The sequence below is a fragment of the Schistocerca serialis genome, chromosome 9, assembly GCF_023864345.2.
Source record: "Schistocerca serialis cubense isolate TAMUIC-IGC-003099 chromosome 9, iqSchSeri2.2, whole genome shotgun sequence".
NCBI classification, from domain to species: domain Eukaryota; kingdom Metazoa; phylum Arthropoda; class Insecta; order Orthoptera; family Acrididae; genus Schistocerca; species Schistocerca serialis.
Window position 1 is genome coordinate 91,097,712 of NC_064646.1, and position 17,002 is coordinate 91,114,713.

The window sequence follows — 17,002 nt, forward strand, 5'->3', positions numbered from 1 at the left end:
ACTTTTAAGTGTAGTAATCGGGTAAGCCCCCCCATGAAACTTGCCGTTCGTGGGGAGGCTTGCATGCCTCACCGATACAGATTGCCGTACCGTAGGTGCAACCACATAGGAGGGGTATCTGTTGAAAGGCCAGACAAACGTGTGGTTCCTGAAGAGGGGCATCAACCTTTTCATTAGTTGCAGAGGCAACAGTCTGGATGATTAACTGATCTGGCCCTGTAACACTAACCAAAACGGCCTTGCTGTTGTGGTGCAAGGGGAAACTACAGCCGTAATTTTTCCCGAGGGCATGCAGCTTTACTGTGTGATTAAATGATGTTGGCGTCCTCTTGGGTAAAATATTCCGAAGGTAAATAAACCCCCATTCGGGTCTCCGGGCGGGGACTACTCAAGAGGACGTCGTTATCAGGAGAAAGAAATCTGGCGTTCTAAAGATCGGAGCGTGGAATGTCATATCCCTTAATAGGGCAGGTGGGTTAGAAAATTTAAAAACGGAAATGGATAGGTTACAGTTAGATATAGTGGGATTTAGTGAAGTTCGGTGGCAGGAGGAACAAGACATTTGGTCAGGTGAATACATTGCTATAAATACAAAATCAAATAGGGGTAATGAAGGAGTAGGTTTAATAATGAATAAAAAAAATAGGAGTGCAGGTAAGCTACTACAAACAACATAGTGAACGCATTGTGGCCAAGACAGACACGAAGCCCACGCCTACTACGGTAGTACAAGTTTATATGCCAACTAGCTCTGCAGATAATGAAGAAATTGATGAAATGTATGATGAGATAAATGAAATTATTCAGGTAGTTAATCGTCATCATCATCATTTAAGACTGATTATGCCTTTCAGCGTTCAGTCTGGAGCATAGTCCCCTTTATAAAATTCCTCCATGATCCCCTATTCCGTGCTAACATTGGTGCCTCTTCTGATGTTAAGCCTATTACTTGAAAATCATTCTTAACCGAATCCAGGTACCTTCTCCTTGGTCTACCCCGACTCCTCCTACCCTCTACTGCTGAACCCATGAGTCTCTTGGGTAACCTTGCTTCTCCCATGCGTGTAACATGACCCCACCATCTAAGCCTGTTCGCCCTGACTGCTACATCTATAGAGTTCATTCCCAGTTTTTCTTTGATTTCCTCATTGTGGACACCCTCCTGCCATTGTTCCCATCTACTAGTACCTGCAATCATCCTAGCTACTTTCATATCAGTAACCTCAACCTTGTTGATAAGGTAACCTGAATCCACCCAGCTTTCGCTCACATACAACAAAGTTGGTCGAAAGATTGAACGGTGCACAGATAACTTAATCTTGGTACTGACTTCCTTCTTGCAGAAGAGAGTAGATCGTAGCTGAGCACTCACTGCATTAGCTTTGCTACACCTCGCTTCCAGTTCTTTCACTATGTTGCCATCCTGTGAGAATATGCATCCTAAGTACTTGAAACTGTCCACCTGTTCGAACTTTGTTCCTCCTATTTGGCACTCAATCCGTTTATATCTCTTTCCCACTGACATTACTTTCGTTTTGGAGATGCAAATCTTCATACCATAGTCCTTACATTTCTGATCTAGCTCTGAAATATTACTTTGCAAACTTTCAATCGAATCTGCCATCACAACTAAGTCATCCGCATATGCAAGACTGCTTATTTTGTGTTCACCTATCTTAATCTCACCCAGCCAGTCTATTGTTTTCAACATATGATCCATATATAATATGAACAACAGTGGAGACAGGTTGCAGTCTTGTCTTACCCCTGAAACTACTCTGAACCATGTACTCAATTTACCGTCAACTCTAACTGCTGCCTGACTATCCATGTAAAGACCTTTAATTGCTTGCAAAAGTTTGCCTCCTATTCCATAACGTCGTAGAACAGACAATAACTTCCTCCTAGAAACCCGGTCATATGCCTTTTCTAGATCTATAAAGCATAGATACAATTCCCTGTTCCATTCATAACACTTCTCCATTATATGCCGTAAGCTAAAGATCTGGTCCTGACAACCTCTAAGAGGCCTAAACCCACACTGATTTTCATCCAATTGGTCCTCAACTAATACTCGCACTTTCCTTTCAACAATACCTGAGAAGATTTTACCCACAACGCTGATTAAAGAGATACCTCTGTAGTTGTTACAATCTTTCCTGTTTCCATGTTTAAAGATTGGTGTTATTACGGCTTTTGTCCAGTCTGATGGAACCTGTCCCGACTCCCAGGCCATTTCAATTATCCTGTGTAGCCATTTAAGACCTGACATTCCACTGTATTTGATGAGTTCTGACTTAATTTCATCCACCCCAGCTGCTTTATTGCACTGCAATCTATTGACCATTTTCACCACTTCCTCAAATGTGATCCTATTTCCATCCTCATTCCTATCCCATTGTACATCGAAATCTGAAACATTACTGATCGCATTTTCACCTACATTGAGCAACTCTTCAAAATATTCCCTCCATCTGCCCAAGGAATCCACAGGATTCACCAGCAGTTTTCCTGACCTGTCCCAAATACTTGTCATTTCCTTCTTACCTCCCTTTCGAAGACTGCTAATTACACTCCAGAATGGTTTTCCAGCAGCTTGACCCAAAGTCTCCAACCTGTTTCCAAAGTCTTCCCAAGATTTCTTCTTGGATGCTGCAATTATCTGTTTGGCTTTGTTTCTTTCATCAACATAACTTTCTCTGTCTACCTGAGTTCTAGTGTGTAGCCATTTTTTATACGCCTTCTTTTTCCCTTTACAGGCTGCCTTGACTGTGTCATTCCACCAAGCTGTTTGCTTCCTCCTACTTTTACATACTACTGTTCCAAGACATTCTTTAGCCACTTCTAGTACTGTGTCCCTGTACCTTGTCCATTCCTTTTCCAATGACTGTAATTGACTACATTCAACTAACTGGTACCTTTCTGAGATCGCTGTTATGTACTTGTGCCTGATTTCCTTATCCTGAAGTTTCTCCACTCTTATCCTCCTACATATGGACCTGACCTCCTGCACTTTCGGCCTCGCAATCCCAATTTCACTGCAGATTAAATAATGATCAGTGTCATCAAAGAATCCCCTGAATACACGTGTGTCCCTCACAGCCTTCCTGAATTCCTGATCTGTTACTATATAGTTAATGACAGATCTGGTTCCCCTGCTTTCCCACGTATACCGGTGAATGTTCTTATGTTTAAAAAAGGAGTTTGTGATTACTAATCCCATACTGGCACAAAAATCCAAGAGTTGCTTCCCGTTCCTGTTGGCCTCCATATCCTCTCCAAATTTACCCCTAACCTTTTCATACCTTTCTGTTCGATTTCCAATCCTGGCGTTAAAATCACCCATGAGCAGAACACTGTCCTTGTCCTTTACTCTAACAACTACATCACTGAGTGCCTCATAAAAACTATCCATCTTATCTTGATCATTCCCTTCACAATGCGAATATACTGAAACAATCCTAATTTTCTTGCTAGACACTGTCAAATCTATCCACATCAGTCGTTCGTTTACAAACCTCACTGCAACTACGCTGGGTTCCATTTCTTTCCTGATGTAAAGCCTTACACCCCATTGTGCTATTCCTGCTTTGTCTCCTGACAGGTAGACCTTGTATTCTCCCACTTCCTCTTCTTTCTCACACCTTACCCGAATGTCACTAACAGCTAAAACATCCAGCCCCATCTTACTTGCAGCCTCTGCCAGCTCTACCTTCTTCCCAGAGTAGCCCCCATTGATATTAATAGCTCCCCACCTCATTACCATTTGTTTGCCGAGTCGTATCTTAGGAGTCCCTGGTTTGTCAGTTAGAGGTGGGACTCCGTCACCTCCAAAGGTCCGAAGCATTTTGCTCTGATTGTTGCCAGCATCATATTTAAAGTACCGGGGAAACAGGTTGCTAGCCTTACTTGCCCCCAGTCCCATTGAGTTTTACCCCTAACGGTTGAGGGACTAACCATTGGATTTGGTAGTCTTTGCCGTATGAGCACAAAGGTGACCACAACTCAGAATATGTCCGAGATGCTCAGCCTTATTCCAAAGTAACTGGTATCCCGACTGTCGGGACCACTTACTTGGCCACTCATACGTTGCCCGTGGTTCATGAACTAGGACATGACTACAGGAACCCACACCATGAACCAGGTAGTTAAGGGAGACGAAAATATAATAGTCATGGGTGACTGGAATTTGAGGGTAGAAAAGGGGGAGAAGGAAATATAGTATGTGAAAATGTATTGGGGGGTAAGAAATGAAAGAGAAAGCCACATGGTAGAATTCTGGACAGAGCATAACTTAATCATAGTTAACACTTGGTTCAAGAATCATAAAAGAAGGTTGTATACATGGAAGAATCATGTGGATACTAGAAGGTATCAGATAGATTATATAATGGTAAGACAGAGATTTAGGAACCAGGTTTAAAATTGTAAGACTTTTCCAGAGGCAGATGTGGACTCTGACCACAATCTATTGGCTATGAACTGTAGATTACAACTGAAGAAACTGCAAAAGGTGGGAATTTAAGGAGATGGGACCTGGATAAACTGACTAATCCAGAGGTTGTATAGAGTTTCAGGGAGAGCATAAGGGAACAATTGACAGGAGTGGGAAAAAGAAGTACAGTAGAAGAATGGGTAGCTCTGAGGGATGAAGTAGTGAAGGCAGCAGAGGATCAAGTAGGTAAAAAGACGAGGGCTAGTAGAAATCCTTGGGTAACAGAAGAAAAATTGAATTAGATTGATGAAAGGAGAAAATATAAAAATGCGGCAAATGAAGCAAGCAAAAAGGAATACAAATGAGGATCCCTCTGCCAACTGCAATTGGGCGCACACTTCAGGCGGCTTTTGGCTATTATCTCACGGTTGGTTCCATGTTTAAAGTTCGTTATGAGACACTTACCCTGCCCTCACGGGTTGGTGGCGTCGGGCTCGTCAATGTCCGCATGCGAGCTGCAGCCTTGTACATGAGTACCATGAGAAAACAGTGGATGGGCCAGGGTACATCTCTAACATGCAGCTTGCTGCAGGTCCTCCTACCTGCTTCCACCTCACCACCGGTGTCTATCGGCCATATCTTTCCTCATTTATCCCATATTTCGACCTTTTTCGTCGACTACAGTTACATACATACCAGTCTCCCAGATAAGCGCCCACCCAGGACTAAGGATTTTTACAGCCTGCTGCTGCGCTTTGTTCCCCGGGATGTGACGGAGACCAAACATCCTTCCATCCAGTGGCCCATAGTGTGGACTACCGTCAACCAACCCTTCCTCCCTACTAACGTCCGGGCACTGTGGTATCACATAGTCAACAGGAAATTTGCCAGGAAGCAGCGACTGCACAACATTGGCTTGTCAGAATCCCCTCTTTGTCTCCTTTGCTAGCAACTGGACACTGATGAACACCGTCTGACATGCGCCTCATCGCAAGATGTATGGCGCTTCGTGCAGGATATCATTGCCTGCTATCTCCGGGTGCCACTCTATACCCGGAGGACAGACATTTTCCCGCCGCCAAATGTCATGCTATTACGTGGGTCAAAGGGTGGGCCGTCGCTTATCTCTTTCATGAGGGACCTAAATCTCGCCTCGACTTCTGGACCCATTTACGAACAGCCCTTGCAGCTCTCGAAATCACGCCACGTTACCGAACGTTATTTGCTAACTGTCTTAGAGCGGTCTTTGTTAGACCTTCACTGGGTGGGTGCCTGGCTCAGAGGGCACCTACCCCTCCTCCCCCGGCGGTGTCTGAGTTTAAACCGCCTACGATCGACTCTGCTTCTGACCTCCGCGGATGGGAGAGCGCGTCGCAGATTGCGCGGATTTTATTTCTTTTTGATTTTCCTTTTTCTTTTCTTTTTCTTTAACAAGAATTTATATTTCTTTTCTCTTTCGCCGATGTGTTCACGTAATTTCACGATAATAGTGAATAATACAAAAACACATGCAAATAAATAAATAACAACAACGCCTTCCACTACTGTTGATTCCTGTGTCTCCCACTTCCCTAAGCACCACAGGCTCGGTGGTGGTGAGGGAGACACTGTGGCCAGGCCTCGGGTTTCGACCCCTGTCCACTTTGCCCCCCGCGCCCCCACCGGTCCACTACCACCCCAAAATAAAAGAAAAAAATTAAAAAATAAAAAAAAAAATAAAAAATAGGAAAAAACCAAATAAAAAATAAAAAATGGTTCTAAAAAAGATGGATAGAGCGTCTGCCATATAAGCAGGAGATCCCGGGTTCGAGTCCCGGTTGGGGAACACATTTTCATCTGTCCCCGTTGACGTATGTCAAAGCCTGTGAGCAGCTAAGGATGTTCATTTCATTGTAATCTCATCCTCAGCGCCCAACGACTAACTGTACTTCTGCCAACAGCAGATGCTCCATAGGCTTTGAACAAGCGCTTGTGAATATTTATCGCAGTTTCTTTCTCTCCACTGAGAAATTTAATTACAGCACGTTGTTTGTAACGTACGTCACCTCAGACGCCATTTTGAAACTATCCTGCAGCTATGATATCTGTCGGAAGTCACGGAAACTTGGCACGCTCGCTCAGGCTTCAGACAATACATACGTAACGTTTCGCATTCCTAGCATTGTATTCGGCTGAGAAAAAAGATGCGGTCCATTACTTTCTGGGCAACCCTCGTATATTAACTTAATAAACTTGTTATTAATAATCCATCCCATTTCAAAAGCATTAGCAATGTGTACAGCTACAACACTATCCTGGGCTAAATCCAACTTTAGCGCCGAAAGGAGTGAATTATGCTGCCACAAAAGTCTTTGGTCATTAACCATATAGTGTCAAAAGTCTGACCACCATTAAAAACTAATTAAATTAATTGCTCAATGTCTTCTAGTGAGTGGATGAATTTTTAGGTATAAGTAATTAACCACAGAGTTATTAAGATTTAAAAAAACCGACATTGAATTGTGATTTCTAAAGTAACTTTTGTTAAACTGACACTTTCCTCATCAACACGAACGGTCGTATTCACGATTTGTAGAACAAGTGTTAATCTAATCTAATCTACCTCCTCTGAAGATGGACTGGGAAGGCTCGGACACTAGTCAATGGAAATAAAGAAACCTATTTCATATGTGTAACCGGTATCTGAATGTACACTCCTTTAATTAAGCCTGCCGTAATGTATATGCTTAATATAACTAACTAGACGAGTAGATAGTATGAGAGGACGTGCGCTAAGACATCAGGGAATAATTTCCATAGCACAACAGACAACTATAGTGGACAAAACATGTTTGGGAAGACAGAGAGTGTAACATACGGTCTACAACAAATCACTGAGATCATCGGGTTCAGTGATATTCTGAAATTTGTAGATCTGTAAAAAGAGGATATCTTGACGAGCCGCATCGAAACAGTTATTGACTGATGATGCACAGAAAAAGCAAGATTTCTGTATCTATTTCATCCCAGACTCCCCCTCTCCTCCTTTTTGTCTCTCTTTTCCTTCCCTGCGTATCTCCTTCTGACATTTCCTCTCGTTTACTGCCTCCACGTGTATGCGTGAGCGTACAAGACAGAGAGAGAGAGAGAGAGAGAGAGAGAGAGAGAGAGGGAGTATTAGATTCGGCAAATACGCAAACAGTAAACCGAGATTTATGTGAATATTATACTCTCGAAAATTATTGTGTAATCGGCTGGTTGATTGGTACTGTTACAGCATGAGCAACAAATGTTTTAAAATATTTCCTCTTTCTCGGACGTACAACGTCATAACTTATAGAAATGCGGGAAAGTTCGTGAAAGCTTGAGGAGAAAAAAAGATTCCAAGTGCGAATCTGAGCAGTAGCTTATGCTGGATTGCCAATGGGAACAAGGACAGTGTCCGCATGCCTATTTCTCTCTGATTTCCTTCCACCGCTAGTGTTCACCTAGGATAGCAACTATAAAACTAAAGGAACAGATGTTTCTGCATAATATTTTCTCTCGCTTTCTACAAGTTCTGCTTGAGAAACGAACGTAAAGGAATGGAACGCGATATACGATTGTTGCTTTATGTCTCGACTGAACCAAGCAAAATGTACTAGACCTCAAATGTGAGCAGCAGCTCAATCGTTCATGAGAAAGAAACGCTCACACGACGCGCCACACTAACTGGTTCAAATGGCTCAGAGTACTATGGGACTTATCATCTGAGATCATCAGTCACCTAGACTTAGAACTACTTAAACCTAACTAACCTAAGCACATTACACACATTCATGCCCGAGGCAGGATTCGAACTTGCGACCGTAGCAGCACCGCGGTTCCGGACTGAAGCGCCTAGAACCGCTCGGCCACAACGTCCACCACACTAACTCCTTCCAACAATTCCCGTAAAGAAGCAGTCTGAAAATCTAAATATCAAATGTCGTTTACACTTGGTGATTGCACAAGTATTCTTAACAGTTGAAAATGAATAAAATCGGATCTTATTAGAGTACCTACGTTTGTTTCCAGAGTCGAAGGTGCTTGCTGTGGGGGTTCTATCCACCGTCTTTATTGCGAGAAGTTTTTTGAAAAATCGTTTCGCAAATGGCCTGCAGGGGGTGATCAGCTAATGGTGAAACGTATAGTCTCCTTTCATATCTGTTTTAATTAAGGAGACATCGGTAAGCTTTTCCAAATAGGATTGTAGTAATATCTCGTGTTGTTATCGTACTTCTAAGTGAAACAAATTGAACAGCATATGTAAATTGAAGGCAGTGAGGGGAAAACATGGAAGGAATGGAAGGGGATAACTGCTGTCAGCTGCGTTGGGGCATCACGCGGAGTCAGCGGCGACGAGTGAAAGTACGTGTTGGACAGGGATTCGAACCCAGGATCTTCTGCTTAATAAACAGGTGCAATAACCAATGCGCTATCAGAGAAACAGCGTAATCGTAAATGCGCGGAACGTCTCAGTGCGCCTCACGCCCGATCCACGTTCTTAACGAGCGCCACCTATCCCCAGTCCCTCTACATTTCCTCATATTCACTCTCTGAGAATCCCACAGGAAGTCGGACGTATTTGTGCAGCCACAATGAAGAAGGTGGATCTATTGCCCAGCTAGGTCAATCAAATTAAGTGAGTGCGAAGTGTCTGTTCCTTCAGACATGTCTGAAGGAAGAGGCACCACTCATTCGTATAAATTAAACAGCGTTCCACTCTTCAAATCCTGATTACTAGTTTTGCTGTAGTCAAAGTTTTATAATGTAGGAGTTACCTATTCTACACACGAAACCGATTGCTGTCCTATGCAAAAGTTAATGATTTCATGCCCAAAAAAGGAAATACGTCCCGTTGGATAAGGACACAGTGTTGCACCGCCACAATACCGGTATGAAACGGGCAAAGAGGAAATGTAGCTTTCCTTCCGTCCCTGTCATTCAAGTGTTTAGCGTGATGGTTAATTTAAAAAAAAAAAGGTTTTCACAAATCAAGAGAATCTAGAAATTCGCCTTTCTTTACGGAGACTGCGGAAGGTACTAGATGAGAACACCTATACTCCCGAAGACATTCTAACAGACGGTTTCCAATCAGAAAAGCCAATACAGCGAATGTGAAAAAAAAAATTGTTACTGAAGGCGTACTAGAGGGTAAGGAGAAGGCTAGCACCGAGAGGAGCCTACGAAACAGATGCTCTGACAGGTGGCGCTCCTAATCCACTTGTTACATCCACAGACACTGCGTGTGCCTCTGCAAGAAATGATCCTACCGTTCTTCGCATTTGCTTCAATGCCCGCCACATCACACTTCACGAGGGGATGACCATCGGGACTGCAGAAGATGCATGGAATTGTGTCGCTCGTTTCGTGTGCGGCGTCAGGACAATATGAGCGTCCAACAAAGAATTCTTTTCACCGAAAAAACACTGTAGGGGGGTTTGTTAATAAATGACTGGGAGCATCGTTTTAAATCGGTATGTTGTATAATTTATTCATTAACAACATTCAAGAACATAACTTCATAAAATCTTGCTATCATTCAAACGTGCTTGGAATAAGGGTCGGGGCACCTGACTAATGACCCCTGATATGCAATTTAATATTGAAAGGTTAAGGACTGTCTAAGTGCAATCTGACTTTAAAGAAAATCAAACACTCAAAAACGCTATCTGACTAGGAAGTTAAGTGGGCACCTGTGACCGTGAAATGGCGTTCGTCAATGGAAAATGGTGCGAGATTATCGAAATTATGAGAAAAATAGAGGTAAGCTACAGGGATAGACGGATAAGATACAATATCTAGAGGACCAAGGGGGAACAATGAGAGTGGAAGACCAAGAACGAAATGCACGGATTAAAAAGGGTGTAAGACGGGTATGTAATCTTTCACCCCTGCTGTTTAATCCGTATGTCTAGAAAGCAATGACGGAAGTAAATAGTGGCTCAAGAGTGGCATTAAAATTCAAGGGAAATGGGTTTCAGTGTTAAGATTCGTAGAGTAGTTTGTTATTCTGGGTGAAAGTGACGAAGAATTGCAGTATCTGTTCAATGGAATGAAAAGTCTAATGAGTGCAGAATATGGATTGAGGATAAATCGAAGAAAGACTAAAGTGATGAGAAGTGGCAGAAACGATACCAGCAAGAAACGTAACATCTGAATTGGTGGACACGATGTAGATGAAGTTAAGGAATTCTGCTACCTAGGTAGCAAAATAACCCACGACGGACGCAGCAAGGAGGACATAAAAAGCCGACTAGCACTGGCGAGAAGGGTATTCCTGGCCAAAAGAAGTCTAATAGAATCAAACATATGTATTAATTTCAGGATGAAATTTCTCAGAATTTACGTCTGGAGCATAGCGTTGTATGGTAGTGAGACACGGGCTATGGGAAAACTGGAAAAAGAGAAGAATAGAAGCACTTGAGATGTGGTGCTACAGAAGAATGTTTAAGATTATGCTGACTGGTAAGGTAAGTAAAGCGGAGTTCTTCGAAGGATAGACGAGGAAAGGAATTTATGGGAAGCACTGACAAGAAGAAGGGACAGGAAGATAGGACATGCGCTAAACATCAGGAAGTGACTGTCATGGTACTAGAGCGTGCTGTAGAGCGTGAAAACTGTAGAGAAAGACAGAGATCGGAAGACGCAGAAAAAAGTGAGGAGATCGTTGAAACTGTTAAACTACCTGCATCTAAAGCTGTTGCAGCGTTAAAGGGAATTCGTACCACTGCCAGTACGAGCGATTTCTAAATGGAACCATATGGGCAATGATGACTTGTGGTACAGGATTCATTAAATTTCAGACACATTTTTGCTTGTTACTTAGGGCTCTAAACTTATAGTCCTCATGAGTTAATGGAAGTTCCGAAATGCTTGATTGTGTTTAGGAAAAACGCGAATTTTCTTTCAAATATGTCACATGCAGTGACAGATGATTGAAAACTTTGTACTTGCTGATTCCAAAGTAAAAAAAAAGGCTCCCTGTTTACTTTACACCAGTTTCTTGTTGTATCCATTGCTTATAACGATAATGAAGGCAAATTTTGTGGGACATTTTAAAATTACGTTCCAAAGTGACACTGAAACGTCCACTTAGAAAAATTACTGACACACAATATTTTTTAGCGCAACGCAAACTGACTTTCAAAAATCCCTACAAAAGAATGGCCCTGACTAACTTTAACCTATACGTTTCTCAAATGACTTACCTCACAAAAATCTTGGTTACTCGAACTACTGCAATACAGCGAGCGCCACTACTGCCAGCTAAATAAAAGATTCAAACTACGGAAGCCACTAACTACTGATAGGCATAGTTAGCAAATGAAAGATTTTAATAGAGAACAAACAATGTATTTTCCTTAATAGTCATCAAAAGTCATTATATATATATAGCAGTTCATGACATCCAGTCTTACAAATTTCAAAACTCCGCCATTTCTCTCCCCACATCCACCACTGCTGGCGGCTCACCTCCAACTGCCCAGCGCTACGCGCTGTTAACATCCAGCTGCGCAACACTACAATGGCAGGCAACAATGCAAACTAGCCACAGACTGCACACAGCACAGCCAGTGATTTTCATACAGAGCGCTACGTGGCGTTACCAATAAGAAAACCTAAACAGCCTACTTACAACACATCGTCCTTAAAACACCTGGTTATTTACTTTGTGCCAATTTCTTCTTGTATTCGTTAAAAAAAATGGTTCAAATGGCTCTTAGCACTATGCGACTTAACTTCTAAGGTCATCAGTCGCCTAGAACTTAGAACTAATTGAACCTAACTAACCTAAGGACATCACACACATCCATGCCGGAGGCAGGATTCGAACCTGCGACCGTAGCGGTCGCTCGGTTCCAGACTGTCGCGCCTAGAATCGCACGGCCACTCCGGCAGGCCTTATATACTACGATAATGATGGTTACTTTGGTGGAAAATTTTAAAATTACAATTGAAACTGAAGCGAATACCTTGAAACAATTGTTTACTTTTGCGAACTACTTCTTGTCTTCGTTGCTTATTATGAAAGTAAAAGTTGCTTTGGTGGAACGATTTTGACTTATTTGGTTCTTTTTTTCCATGTAGTTGGGATTGAAAGGCGGCTATGTGACCCTCTACAGCTGAGATAAGCCAGGCCAGTTAAGTAGTGTGAGCGTGTGTGTGTGTGTGTGTGTGTGTGTGTGTGTGTGTGTGTGTGTTTGTGTGTGTGTGTGTGTTTGTGGGTGCGCGTGCGCGAGAGTGTGCGTCAGTCACTTGCGTAGAATAAGCGCGGAAAAGTTTGTCGACGAAGGGAAACGTCAAAACGGCAGTATGGGTCTATTGTATTTGGGCGTTCCCACTGAGCAAACCGTAAATTAAGATGCCCGATTTGTCATTGCATTGCTTCGTTCATTCCGATGTGTTTACAAAGACAGGTGCCCCACTCACAGCCATATAATGCGCTAATTAATCAGGAGATATTTGTTTCAGTTGCGCTAATATTTATTCAAACCACGACCGGTTTCGGGGTTTTAAAATCCCATCTTCAGGTGTCTAAGACTTAACATACAAAGAAGAGGAGGGAAGAAATATAATGCAAAACCAAAAGACTATACTGCCGAAACGAAGTTAATCACGTATAGTAATTGGTAATACATAACATGCGGTCGGGCCAGTGAGTGCAAGAGTTTCAATCATTGCATATTCGTAGAAATAGTAAAAATGGAAGAGGGGAAGGGACCAATAATCAAACTGATCTAAAAGTATAAGTCTGGGTGGATGGGCCGAAGTAAACAGAAGCCGAGAACAAACAGTATTCACACTGTCCGACGCCGGGCAGCCGCACGGTAGGAACGCCAAACACTCGTGAGCTGAGGGCGTTGCTGGAGATCTGGAAACGCGTTGCGGCGCAGGCGTCAGCGGTGTACAAGCGAGTCAACTGACGTTATCAGCGACGATGTAGGAAATCTGGAGTCACTGGTCAGAGTGCTTACAATACTTCATTTAAGGACATGATAGACCATCAAAGAGCTGTAAGATGCCGAAAGACTAAGTACTCTCAAGCGTGTGGCATTATGTGACCTTTTTCAGGCAAGAAGATAATGGTACGTGGGTAAAATGTACGATCAAGGAATAAAACCAATAACAACAGTGATAAAAATTGATGGTGATAGAGACCATGCTCAGAAAATGGTCACTTCTATGGTACTTTGTGGGCTCAGGTGACAAAAAATAAATATAAATAAAATAAAATTTATAAAAGCCATCACAAATCTGAAATGTGGATGTGCTAGAGTCAGTATCTAAGTAAAACACAAAAATGATCTGGTTGTGGACTAAACATTATACAAAGGAGTAGTATTTCTTTATCACGGCTTTTACTGCCTATTCACTCTCTTCACTCATTTGGCCTATCTACCATTGCCTTGTTGCCTATTATAGCGTATATTTTTACTAGTCTGTGAGTTTTAGACTTACTTCTTCTTCGATTCACTTAGTTGAATCCCCTCTTAGCCATCTTTCCGTACAATTACTCCTTTGTATAAACTGTGGAGCCCAAACTGATCATTTTTGTGTGTTACATGCTTGAGAGCTATTTAGCGAATCGGCATACCACAACTAGCTCATATTCGTTATGTCCTTAAATGAAGAATGTGACGGTAACTAATGGTTACTGCTGCGCAGCTGCACTTCTAAACAGCAGTCCATATAAGCAGGCTTATTGTGAATTTACCCGCGATTACTCGTACTTCGGGTACTTGGACAGTCCACGGCTTTGTTTAAAAAGAATGCCTCAATGTAGTAGCGGCGCACGTTTGCTCTCATGCCCTGAGCCGCGCGGGTAACCGAGCGATCTGGGGGATCCTGTCACGGTCCGCACGGCTTCCTCCCTCCGGCATTGGTGTGTGTGTCGTCCTTAGCGTAAGTTAGTATAAGTTAGATTAAATAGTGTTTAAGCTTAGGGACTGATGACCTCAGCAGTTTGGTCCGATAAGACTTTACCACAAATTTTCCATTTCTATTTATTCTGATGGTGGGCAGGGGTAAAATACAGGGAGCGAAAGGCTATTTACAATTTGTACAGAAACCAGATGGCAGTTATAAGAGTCGAGGGACATGAAAGGGAAGCAGTGGTTGGGAAGGGAGTGAGACAGAATTGTAGCCTCTCCCCGATGTTATTCAAGCTGTATATTGGGCAAGCAGTGAACAAAAGAAAAATTCTGAGTAGGTACTAAAATCCATGGAGAAGAAATAAAAACTTTGAGATTCGCCGATGACATTGTAATTCTGCCAGAGACAGCAAAAGACCTGGAAGAGCAACTGAATGGAATGGACAGTGTCTTGAAAGGAGGATATAAGATGACCATCAACAAAAGCAAAACGGAGATAACGAAATGTAGTCGAATTAAATCGGGTGATGGTGAGGGAATTCGATTAGGAAATGAGACACTTAAAGTAGTAAAGAAGTTTTGATATTTGGGGAGCAAAATAACTGATGATTGTCGAAGTAGAGAGGATATAAAATGTAGATTGGCAATGGCAAGGAAAGCGTTTCTGAAGAAGAGGAATCTGTTAACATCGAGTATAGATTTCAGTGCCAGGAAGTCGTTTCTGAAAGTATTTGTATGGAGTGTAGCGATGTATGGTAGTGAAACATGGACGATAAATAGTTTAAACAAGAAGAGAATAGAAGCTTTCGTAATGTGGTGCTACAGAAGAATGCTGAAGATTACATGGGTAGATCACATAACTAATGAGGAGGTATTGAATAGCATTGGGGGGAAGAGAAATTTGTGGCACAACTTGACAAGAAGAAGGGATCGGTTGGTAGGACATACACTCCTGGAAATTGAAATAAGAATACCGTGAATTCATTGTCCCAGGAAGGGGAAACTTTATTGACACATTCCTGGGGTCAGATACATCACATGATCACACTGACAGAACCACAGGCACATAGACACAGGCAACAGAGCATGCACAATGTCGGCACTAGTACAGTGTATATCCACCTTTCGCAGCAATGCAGGCTGCTATTCTCCCATGGAGACGATCGTAGAGATGCTGGATGTAGTCCTGTGGAACGGCTTGCCATGCCATTTCCACCTGGCGCCTCAGTTGGACCAGCGTTCGTGCTGGACGTGCAGACCGCGTGAGACGACGCTTCATCCAGTCCCAAACATGCTCAATGGGGGACAGATCCGGAGATCTTGCTGGCCAGGGTAGTTGACGTACACCTTCTAGGGCACGTTGGGTGGCACGGGATACATGCGGACGTGCATTGTCCTGTTGGAACAGCAAGTTCCCTTGCCGGTCTAGGAATGGTAGAACGATGGGTTCGATGACGGTTTGGATGTACCATGCACTATTCAGTGTCCCCTCGACGATCACCAGTGGTGTACGGCCAGTGTAGGAGATCGCTCCCCACACCATGATGCCGGGTGTTGGCCCTGTGTGCCTCGGTCGTATGCAGTCCTGATTGTGGCGCTCACCTGCACGGCGCCAAACACGCATACGACCATCATTGGCACCAAGGCAGAAGCGACTCTCATCGCTGAAGACGACACGTCTCCATTCGTCCCTCCATTCACGCCTGTCGCGACACCACTGGAGGCGGGCTGCACGATGTTGGGGCGTGAGCGGAAGACGGCCTAACGGTGTGCGGGACCGTAGCCCAGCTTCATGGAGACGGTTGCGAATGGTCCTCGCCGATACCCCAGGAGCAACAGTGTCCCTAATTTGCTGGGAAGTGGCGGTGCGGTCCCCTACGGCACTGCGTAGGATCCTACGGTCTTGGCGTGCATCCGTGCGTCGCTGCGGTCAGGTCCCAGGTCGACGGGCACGTGCACCTTCCGCCGACCACTGGCGACAACATCGATGTACTGTGGAGACCTCACGCCCCACGTGTTGAGCAATTCGGCGGTACGTCCACCCGGCCTCCCACATGCCCACTATACGCCCTCGCTCAAAGTCCGTCAACTGCACATACGGTTCACGTCCACGCTGTCGCGGCATGCTACCAGTGTTAAAGACTGCGATGGAGCTCCGTATGCCACGGCAAACTGGCTGACACTGACGGCGGCGGTGCACAAATGCTGCGCAGCTAGCGCCATTCGATGACCAACACTGCGGTTCCTGGTGTGTCCACTGTGCCGTGCGTGTGATCATTGCTTGTACAGCCCTCTCGCAATGTCCGGAGCAAGTATGGTGGGTCTGACACACCGGTGTCAATGTGTTCTTTTTTCCATTTCCAGGAGTGTATTTTGAGGCATCAAGGGATCACCAATTTAGTACTGGAGGGCAGCGTGGAGGGTAAAAATCGTAGAGGGAGACCAAGAGATGAATACACTAAACAGATTCAGAAGGATGTAGGATGCAGTAGGTACTGGGAGATCAAGAAGCTGTATAAGGAAAGAGTAGCATGGAGAGCTGCATCAAACCAGTCTCAGGACTGAAGACCACAACAACAACAACAAGTGCGGGTTAATAAAATATACACAAATACAAAATGAAAGTTAAATTCATAATTTTATAACAATGTCTCCATTCTGACTGCTACATTTAATGTGGTCCATAGAGAAC